The 9,289-nt window shown below is 37.1% G+C and overlaps 1 long non-coding RNA gene across 4 annotated transcripts; it reads right to left on the reverse strand.

Annotated features, from left to right (window-relative positions):
• Positions 1 to 323: 323 nt before the first annotated feature.
• LOC131235498 (uncharacterized) lies at positions 324 to 9,026 on the reverse strand. Of its 4 annotated transcripts, none has more exons than XR_009166181.1 (6): positions 8,779 to 9,026; positions 6,942 to 7,196; positions 6,443 to 6,556; positions 4,476 to 4,566; positions 646 to 737; positions 324 to 551 (listed from the first exon to the last, which is right to left on the reverse strand). It is a non-coding gene; the product is annotated as an uncharacterized LOC131235498 (long non-coding RNA). The 4 variants fall into 4 exon arrangements; XR_009166179.1 differs by having other exon boundaries at positions 324 to 561; XR_009166180.1 differs by having other exon boundaries at positions 324 to 561; positions 646 to 771.
• Between the last annotated feature and the right edge of the window lie 263 nt (positions 9,027 to 9,289).

The following is a 9,289-nucleotide window of genomic DNA, read 5'->3' on the forward strand; positions in this document are numbered from 1 at the left end:
ATAGGTCTTAAAGCTATGGCTACGGATTTAATCCGTAGCCATAGTAATAATAGCTACGGATTAAATCCGTAGCCATACTTTCCGTAGCTCTAAAGGACATATAGCTATGGATTATATCTGTAGCTATAAGTACAACGAGAACCGTAGCAATAGGCTGAAATTAGCAACAGCTACGGTTTCTAGATAAAGCGCTACGGTTAAGAGCCGTAGCTACTGACTATATATATATATATATATATATATATATATAATGGTATATCTTACCATTGTAGTACATGCCCTGATAAATCAACTCATATAAGCTAATACAGATAAATAGTTCATGGCTGAATCATTCATTCATTCATTTTAATCCATTTACAAAAGTACAATACCAACATAATAGTTATGTCTATTTAAAGTTCTCATTGACAACAAGATACAATGCCTTCTCGCAGCCAAATAGCTTCTCGACAATCACAAGCGAGAACTCCATGGATGTGCCTCTACTGGTTATTAATTTTCCATCAACTAACACCCTATCCTCAGCTTCGCTTTGATCCGAAAGCTTACTGCACATGGCTGAAAATCAATTTCATCATACAAATAATGTAGTCATATGAAAAAGCTATGCCCCGAAACACATAAGATGTGAAGTTCAAATACCTAACACTGAAGATAGTAACTGGTTTCTCACTAAAAAGAAGCATCTTGGAGTCCTTCACCTTGAGCTCATGATCTTCTATTGGCCATGGACACTATCATCCACCACAAGATAGTAAGAAATAACACCTTCACAGACACACGCATGTTTATTTTATCAGTTACACACACATGCATTGATGAAAAAAAACTTGGAACTTGGAAAAATGCTCCAACATCTTTGACAGACACAAACCTGCCCTAAATCACTAATTATGCCACTACATCTTAGGATGTATCATCAAATCAAAACAAAAATCCAAAAGGAAGGCTTGGCCTTCCAATGATCTTCAAATTTGTGGTGGAAGGTGGGATGTCTCTGATTTGGATGCATATGGATGTTACTACACTTGAATTTTAGAGTTACTTTACCTGAAGTCAATCTCCCCCATCATTCATTTAAAGCCATCATTTTTCAGAGAGCAGAGAGCAAAGGAGTTCCATGTGTCTAGTTTTTCAGCTACAATCTCAAATCATGAGATGGTTTACTCTTCACGACAGTCATATTATGCTTAGATACATGAACACCAGTTCTTACTGGTAAGTAAAGACTCAATACCTCCCAATAACTTATAGAAGCATAATGTATAACGGGTTCATATCATTACAGACAAAATGACACTTCAGTTATACCTCAACTTTCGTGTTAAGACCCGAGTATTACCTCAAATGCTTGAGAAGTTATTTGTGGGTTAATTAGCGCTAACCTCGATTGCTTGTGAAATTAGCATCAATCACTTTCAATTTGATCTGCAGGACTCAAAACCTGTAGAATCGTTAGCGCTATGTTACTCGAAAATCTGGGATTCAACGCAAATCCAGTTGCTCTTGGAAAATTTTGGAAGCTTTGGATCGGACTGGACCGTCGTCGAAAGTCCGATAGTGATGATCTTAGACGATTATGGTCACCTAGTTGGGCTTGACTATCACCTTAAAAATTAAGTCCAGGATGATGTTCGGGGTCGATTTATTTGAGTTTGGAGTAAAGAGTGTGAGAACGGTGAGAAATTAAATATGATTTTATGAAATCTGAGTCGTGTCACTTGCGCGACGATTTTAAGCAATCTGACCGTTGGATTTTGACCTAATTTCACTCCCGGATCAGGGAAGATGGCCCAGGTATGTCGTAGTGCTTGTGGACCTGATCGAGTTTCGGTGACCGTTGAATTGAGATTGGTCCGCCACGGCTGATCTGTAAATCCGATCGGTACGAAAACTTAGTCTGACCTAGATCCATGGTCAGTGAGCTTAAGTCCAACTGCACGTGGAAAAAGGACCACAGGAAGTGCTCCGTTGGATCGAGAGAGGCCTGATTTAGTTTTAACCTAAGTATACCTTGGCCGTGGGGCTATTTTCATTAATGTTAGGCCTATATAAAGACCTTAAAACCCTCACTCTCTATTCCATACGAATTTCCTAAACCCTAGCTAAGAGAGAGAGAAGAAAAGAGAGAAGTTGGTGAATCATTGGAGATTTTTTCTTGTTTCCCTGCATCCTTAAACTATCAATTCTGAATCGTTATTCCGGCGATTCTAAGTTCATCCTTAGGTAAGCTAATCTAACCCTAATCTGTTTTAGAGCTTAGAATAGTCTATGTGTTGATGTAGTTCATTTCTATTCATGCCTTAGGTTATCTAATCGCCATTGACGAAGACATATCGTCTGAATCAGTTATGTGCGTTCTTTCTGGTTTAATGTGCGGATTATATTCGTATAGGTTATGGTTTTCAAGCCTTTCAATGTCAGATAATGATTTATTATTGTTGTGGGTGTAATTTCACATGCCAAATGCGATGTTTATATTGCGTTCCTGATATATATGAATTATGTTGAGATTTGTGTATTCTATGTGTATGTAGAAAGTATCGTATACGTATATAATACGAACATGTGTTTGCCATTATTAATTGTCATATACTTGTGCTAGTTGTATGTGTGTCAACTCCTTGGCAAAAGGAATTGTCCAAATGTGTGTTCTCACCAACATACGTCATATATGTTGGAATATGTAGTCTAAGTGTTTGTAGAAATGTCTGAATGATCAAGTGTAATACATTATCCTATTTACGGGCGTTGAGAAGAGATTCTCAACTCTCCTATTGGTGTGTATGATTTCTTACATTCAATTTACATTCTTTATTCTTTAAATTCAAGCACTACTTATGTTGAAATTCATGTTAAGTTGATATTCTTCAAATGCTCACGTACTGTATGATTTGAATTGTTATTTCATTACTGTCCTAAATTGTTGATATGAATATCTATTATAGTTGTATATGTTTGGGACTATGGAATAGTCTAGGAAATCGGTAACAAACATTGAGTTCGTGGTCGAAGTTGTTTTCACCACGTAGGACGTGTTTGACGAACTTAAGTCGTATTAAGGTTGTCGGCAGTGGTTTGGCCACACGGAGTATTTGCGCACTCTATGTCATTCAACTCAACGTACGCTCATGTTAGTCGAGTTCATCAAGTAACCCGATTGTCCCGATGTATGTTCACTATGTATGGACACTATTGCTTGAATCTAGGGTACCAAACTTACCGATGAAATCCCGTTAACCATTGTACCTTGATCCGCTAAGACTCATGAGCCGGACATGGTGGTATGGGACACCATGGTCCAGTTGTCGGCCTACACTGGGGTGACGGGCCTCCCCGTAGTGACCAGTGAGCACACCAGACTCGTGAGCCGATTATGGTGGTATGGGACACTATATTCGCGTTGTCGGCCTACATTGATTGGTGACGAGCCCTTTGTAGTGACTTCGAGCATACCTTGATACTGCATTAAGGCGATGAGCCTTAGAGTAGTAACTAAGATATGATAGGCGTGCATTGATTAGTGATGAGCCCTTTACAGCGACCTAGAACCATATGATCGTATGAGATTGTCTAGGACTAACAACCCTAGAATGGATCACTGTTTGGGAATTGATATGAGTAAGGTACCTTAGCTTCTCAATCCTGCTGTATGAAAAGGACTAATAACAACTTGGTAATCATGTTCATGCACCTCATTGTATGTGCATAGGAGTCGTTGGCACTGCAGGAGGTTGTCATGCGTACCATAAGATGGAGACGCTAAGGGAGTGCAGGCGAGGGCATGCATCATTTATACATACATCCTTGCATTAACAAGAGTACTTTAGACTTGTTTAATTGTATTGTCTTATCATTACTGCTTGATTGATTTGATATCATGTTAACTTTTACTGTATAGTTCCACTGAGTTGATCACTCACTCCCACATTCTGGGACGGTGTTTCAACACCAACCAGACTCTGTCTTAGATGCAGATGATGACGCGACCCCTGAGGCAGAGCAGGAGTTCGAGGATGATGAGGACGCGTTTTCTATTATGCAGTTCTCAGGCGGGTTCATGTGAGCCATGTCCTGATAGACGAGGATTCTGGGTTTTCTTTTGGAATTGATAACTTCATTTTGATACTTGTATTTTTGAGATAAACACTTGTATTATGACTTGGCAGAGCATACATACCACAGGGACTTACACATGTACACATATATTTCTTTAAGTCTTCCGCTTGCATTTTTCACTTATCCCTGGATTATGTTTGCAGTTTGGCTTAATCTATTCCATGTTTTATGCACTCATATAGACAACATACATCCATCATTACATAACTTATAGAAGCATAATGTATAACGGGTTCATATCATTACAGACACAATGACACTTCAGTTATACCTCAACTCATTCGATAAATGTCAAATCACTCGAAGTACAGCTGAAAAAGTCATGAAGTCTTCATTTCAATTAAACAACTTACACTTTGGGAGGAGATGAAGATCTATTATACTCCAGAATCTCTGAATATATCCATGCAATAAGGATAGGAGTAATGCAAGCAAAAAGGAAACCTGAAACAATCAAAATTAAGCATATCAGAATAAAATGTTTAAAAAAAATGAAAAACTGGTGCAGTAAAAAATTCTCATGTACACAACATTGGTGGTTAACTCAGAAAATTTTCCCTAGTATGAGGTGGACTATCATAAATACTCTTGCCTGATAATGAACTTCGTCCTATGAAAACTCTGCCCAAATTCCAAAATAAGTAGAGTGGCCATTTATGTTATTGGTAATCCTATGATGATATACTAGAAGGAAAGAGAGAAACTGTTTTTTCGTGAAACTTTTTTTTTTTTTCTGCTGTTTATTTCAAAGAGAAAAAATTGTACTACTCTATGCTAACTTGTAATAGTTATCATTTGGAATTATATCAAGAAGGTAAGTAATTAGTAGTGCAAAAATTGTAAACAAGAAAGAGAGTAAGTTTCATGATAAATTGATTGCTTGCCAATCCCTGCCAATCAGTAGCACTAGCCTAACAATTTATTTGGAAAGCCACCAATCTCCATCTCATAGATCACATATAAAGCAGGCATATTTATTAGGGCCCAGCATAAAAACAGAGGATTATACCAAACTGTGATTTGCATCCCAAAATTTCTGCCTTGCTGCTAGAAACAATAGATTTCTTCAAATCACAAAGCCGAAGATAGCATAGGCAAGCCACTTCGACCTTCCGACACAACAGTGTGCGTCCGCATGTATCAAGTCATCTCCAATTATAATCTAGACATTATCACCATATTCATCTCTAAAAATGAACATATGGTAGTCAGCACCATCCTGGCCTTGTAACAGATTATCAAAACATGGCCTCCATCCTATTTAGATCTACTAGTCACAAAATTGGATGCATTTGCAATTCCACCAGCACTCAAAGATCCGAACTCCATCAATAGTTTATCAATCTCATTTTTAATAAAACAACTGGAAAAAAAAAAAAAGAAGAAAGATATTGATTCCAATATTAGACCCAAACCTTAGAAAGAAAAATAAATAAATAAACCACAAGCTCTGACACATTCAATCTAAAAATCAAACCTTTTCTTGGTTTAAAACTTCAATTCCTGGCAAACAAAATTAAACAAAAGAAAGAACAAACCCAAGATTTCAGCATTAAATTCAAATTAAAAGCTTATAATATAATATTAAAAAATGATTTATATCACAGGTGCAACCCAAAAACCAAACCCTTTCTAGATTTTCAGCTTAATTTCCATGCAATAAAAAGTGAAACATAAAAAAAAAAAAAAACAAAAACAAAAACCTATAATTTATACTTCAAATTTACTTCATCCATGGATGAAAAAAATGCTCTTTATCATCATCAAAATTGTTCTTAATCGATTGATGAAATCATAAATATTGAGCGCCTTTATCAAACACGACATTGGCATGAGAGACGGATTTCATTAGCTAAACTACAACTAGTTGTAGGAGATCATTTACACCTATAGATTCTAGAAAATTGAGGCACATCAAGTGCTCAAATAGACCACATCACATAAAGCAGTGGGGATTGAACTTGGATTTGCTAAGTTGCTTAGGAAGATATCTAGAAACAAGAGAAGAAAAGACAGCATGGAATATTTCTATAGATAAATAAAGTCTCTACAGATGAAGCCAGAAAGCAATATTATTGTCAACATGAAAATATATAGATTTAAGCATATCAAATCTATGCAATATGTCATGAATACTGGCTGAGAGTGAGCATTGATTACAATTCCAAACATAAGAAAAAAAGTGTGCACAACTTTATAGATACAACATGCTAAGTAGAACACTGCAAGTACAAATAGGATTTATCAGAGACCGTAAAAAGGAGAGACATAAATAATTCAACACAGCATTATGAAGCAGCTAGCAGATAAACAATCAAACCTTTAGCTTTGGCTCATGAACAGTTAAGTATGCATTATCATAGATGGTTACAATATCCTCTTCTTTTCGAGACAGCTCCTTGTTCAAAGGCCTTTTTTGAACCTGGCATGCAAACTGGAACAACATGTAGAAATCATTGGGATTTTGAATAAGCAGGAGCAGCAACTACTTCAGATTGCATCAGTGGAACAGTTGCATGCACAACAGATCAATTTTTGCTCACAAATGACAATTTCAATAAATTTGGCATGCACTCTCAAATATTTAAAACATAAAAAAACCACCAATGAGTTGGCATTACAGTTTGTGATGGATGCAGTGCAGATAAAAGCTATGATGCAGAAAGAAAAAATCCATGATTTCAAGAGTTAATTCAAAATCAAGACTACTTTCTTGTATGAAACCATGATGTTAAGTGTCAATACAATGGATCCCAATAAAAATTTAGCAAGTAGGTAGCATATGAGCACCACCAAGTTTTCTACATCAAAACATTTACCATGCTTAGCAGACAAACGTCTCAGATAGTGAGTGGCTGGTAGTAAAGAATGGAAGCAACGTACCACAACTTTTATCTAATCTTCACCAGGTTGCTCTCCTTTGAACCATCCTCTTTTTCACTAGTTGATGATCTAACTAAGGCAGCAACTTGGCTTCTTTGTTGCCTGCTAGTCGTTGTATCAAAGTCGTTATCAAACCCCTTGGTAACAGGAGGCATGAAAGGTGATGGCTCAAAGGGTTCTGACATAACATGCTGCAAAGAGGTAAATGACATTGTTTAAAAAAACCAAAAAACAAAGAGAGAGAGAGAGAGAGAGAGAGAGAGAGAGAGAGAGAGAGAGAGAGAGAGAGGAAATAACATGGAATGAAAAGAGAAAATCATGTTTATATTATGATTTTCATACTAGAATTTATCCAAGAGTGTGATTAGGAATAGGAATTCGATCTCACTTAACCATTACCAAAATAAATGAAAATCATGCATTCTAGTGATTAGTAAATAATGTAATTGACAATTCATAAAGCAGTTTGGCATCTGTAAAAAAATAAAATGACAAGCGAAATTTTTCATATGTACTAGTTTGCATTGGAACAACTAACCTTAACACATTACAAAAGTGATAGAGCTGATGCCCACCTGGCAATCTTTGTTTTCTGTGCCTACATGCGGCTACAGGTAACAGGTGAATATGCTAGCACTTGTACCAGCATCAAATCAGTTCAGTTAATATGTTAAGAGAGGATGTTCGAATCAACAAGTTACAACTTCTATGAATCCTTTTATGGAACTATCAACAAATTACAACTTCTACACCATCAGAATCAACTCAAATTACTCTAAATCACATTGAAGTGATTTGTTAATTCTACACAATGAATAGCCTGAACACGATCCACATTGTCAAATGTGCCATGTGACAAGATTGCAGAACATATAAAATATCCATCAACTGGACTCCACCGTGTGGATGCTTTGACAAAAAGATAATCTGGCCTAATCATCCAGAGGGCCGAATCAAATGGAACAAATCAACCACGAATAAGAAACTTGTTCAAGACTACTTTAGCCTGTTTCTTCAGTTTACTTTCATCCACCTGATAGATGGAAAAACTTGATTTTCAGACAAAGGAGATCCCATAATGGGGCCCACCAGATAGACAGCTCAATCATTCGATATTCAAGGTTGTGAAATTACTAAAACTATTCACTGAAAAGTTCGAGTAGAAAAATCACCGAAGCTAGCAGACCTCAAGAATTGCTGATTATCAGTTCGAAGAAATCATACCTATGAATCGATGAATCTACTAAAAATTTAAAAACAAAATCATCTGAGAGAGCGAGTCTAACTTTTAAAAAAATCATCTCAGTCAACCAGCCCTCCTATAATGGTGTTCCAAGACAACAAGTTCCTTTCAGGCATTTTATCGAACAGCCGGTGGGCATCAATCATCATCCCGCACTTCACATGCATCAACAACATTTTATTCCTCAAATACTGATCCGGTTCGAACCCACTCTCGACCATGTGATTAAACACCCTTTTCATTATATATACTTAAGATTTGTTTTCCCAAGCGATGAATGCACAAACAAACAGAAACTAATAGTTACATACAAGGATTGAAAAACAGGTCATTATTTTTCCAATCCAAACTATAAAGAATAAAAATCAGAAACATAAGTCAAAGTATACCTGAATCTCTGAACCCCCTCAAACCCTCAGTCAATCTAATCAATACCCCCTCAAACGCCCAATCTAATTCCATTAGAGAGAGACAGAGAGAGAAATCTGAATATTCAAAAGAGAAAAAAGAAGATAATTGGTCTTCTGTACCTAAAATAGACGCAGATTATGTCGTGAGAGGGGAGTCTTCATGAGATTGAGAGACAGGGGGTGGCTGGGGAGAGAAGATGGGTTCGTGAGAGGGGAGTATTCGTGAGAGAGGGTTTGAGAGATAGAGAGAGAAAGGGACGCGCGGGAGATCGAGAGAGAGGGGATGGTTTAGGTTTTTTATCTCACGAGTGGGAGGGAGATGAAAATTTCAGTTTGTGAGAGGGGGAATGAGAGAAATGGACACGCGGGCTGAGTATTTTTGCATTTTTAGCCTTTTGACCGTAGCATTTGTACCATTCCTCACTTCACCTCAGCATTCGCACGCTTCTAACGAGTAGGGGACAGACGGTCCTGTCAACTGCTTTGTGGGGCCCATCGTGATGTATTTGCCATATCCATTCCGTCAATTAATTTTGTAATTATTTTATAGAGAATGACCCTAAGAAATAGGTAAATCAAAGGTCCAAGTAAGCCACACCATCGATCAATGGTACGAATTTAATCTCCATTA

Source organism: Magnolia sinica, chromosome 19 (genome assembly GCF_029962835.1).
Source record: "Magnolia sinica isolate HGM2019 chromosome 19, MsV1, whole genome shotgun sequence".
NCBI classification, from domain to species: domain Eukaryota; kingdom Viridiplantae; phylum Streptophyta; class Magnoliopsida; order Magnoliales; family Magnoliaceae; genus Magnolia; species Magnolia sinica.